General features: G+C 34.0%; 1 non-coding gene across 1 annotated transcript; it reads left to right on the top strand.

The window, feature by feature from the left end:
- Positions 1–911: 911 nt before the first annotated feature.
- Positions 912–984, top strand: TRNAK-UUU (transfer RNA lysine (anticodon UUU)). The gene has a single exon. It is a non-coding gene; the product is annotated as a tRNA-Lys (tRNA).
- Positions 985–1,987: the final 1,003 nt, after the last annotated feature.

Below are 1,987 nucleotides of genomic sequence, written 5' to 3'. Positions count from 1 at the left end.
TATGTAGATATATATGGTATGTTCATATGATTGTACATAGATTGAACTTACATATTTAGATATACATAAATACATATGTTTTCCGATTTACAAATCTAATCTACAATTTTCAATTTAAATCTACTAAATTTTCAATGTTTTCACTTTATTTCCTAACTTGGACCATAAACAAGTTATTTAATCCGCAAAAAGAATTCACAAAAATGTGTTTTCAATACAGAGTCATCAAATTTGGTACATATTTGTATAATAATACATGCTTTCCACCGGTAATCTAACTAAGTCGTAATTTGAATGACAGCTTCGAATTACTGGTATTTGTTCATGTTTTTTAATAAAAATTTTGGATAATGCACATTGTCAACATACATAAATATTCATGATTTTATCATGAACATACAATTTTAGCATATGAGTGATTGGATTGGCACGTGTTCTACCGACGATGGTTACTATTTTATAATTAATGCAATTGGCTTCACTTTGTTTTGCACGTGTTTTGCTAACTTGGAATAATTCGATTTTATTGAATAGCACAACCCGAGTATCAAAATATTACGAATACATTAAATTTTATTGTACATATTTAATGAAATAGAAAACCTGCAATATACAGAGCCATAATACAAAAAGTGATTTTCATATTATAGAAATATTTAGAAGCTCTTGGCTTCTCAATCAACACAAAATCAATTAATAACTGCACTTAATTAATTTTTTGGCTTATTTTTATTGTTTGCATATTATAATTGAGTGTTTCTGCAACAAGCTAATACCAATTCCACGCGAACTTTATTTCCATGATTCTTTCACGCACTCTGATTCTGCGTAAAAGTTTTCAATTTTAGACAAAAATAAAATAGAAAAAGGGCCAAACCAAGCGTTTTCGCACAAGACAACGATCATCGTCTGCCCGAATAGCTCAGTCGGTAGAGCATTGGACTTTTAATCCAAGGGTCCAGGGTTCAAATCCCTGTTCGGGCGCTCCACTTTTTGCATTTTGATTCAAATTTAATGTAAATAAGAAAAAATTGCATTTTTTTTAAATTTAATAATAAACTAAACGATATGATTCGACTGATGCTAAATGATGTCGAATTTTTGAAGTTGGGCTTAAAAAAAATAGCACTCTTCGATTATTCGCTCGGTCTGTCGTCGGCTAATTGTTAACAGGGTGTTCTTTTAAACGCATCAATTTCTTTTAATTTCCGCGACCGCTCGGAAAACCGAATTTTCCGCACATTTCCATTCGAACGTCGGTCGCATTAGCAGAGCACGAGAGCGGAGAGCTTTCGTTTCTCGAAATTAGAAAATGTCCTAATGAATGTTAATGATAATTGTTAATTGCCCCCGACACAGACCTGGCCCTTTCCCTCCTCCCCCAACCACCTCCCCCCCACTACCCCTCCTCACCCACACCAAAATTCACCTCCCATAAAAGAAGAGTGTCTCCTCTTATTACGCCTTTTGATGGCCTTAAATTATTTTAATTATATTTTATGTCGCGACACGCGCGCCGCCGCTGCTGCTTCACTGCGCCGAAACTTAATTAACACTTTCGATTAATTGTCCTTAAACTAACATTAATGTCGTCACGCGCCGTGTATTAATTATAACCGTTGCCGTTAACCGCCGTTTAAATCAGCCGAGTACATGCATCACTCAAAGATGTCACAAAAACATTTTTATATAATAGACATACACATTATTACCATATTATAAGAAAATGATAGAAAACAGAAACACCTGACATATAGAAACGTGGGGTTGTATAGAAAATCAATATTATTAAATCTATATACATACATAAGTGTCTATATATAAAAGTGTATAATAAAAAGCCAGCGACATGGCTCGGTAGTTGCGTTAATGCCAACTATCGAGAGATTGTTGGGTTCAATCCCGTAGGTTGACCTCGATTAAATTAAATAATTTATTCCAAGTAGTGCTGCTGGTCAGACTTGGATATTTGCTCCAAGTCAATCGT

This window comes from Arctopsyche grandis, chromosome 7 (genome assembly GCF_051622035.1).
Source record: "Arctopsyche grandis isolate Sample6627 chromosome 7, ASM5162203v2, whole genome shotgun sequence".
In the NCBI taxonomy this organism is placed as follows: Eukaryota; Metazoa; Arthropoda; class Insecta; order Trichoptera; family Hydropsychidae; genus Arctopsyche; species Arctopsyche grandis.
This window is presented reverse-complemented; position numbering and strand designations above follow the sequence as displayed.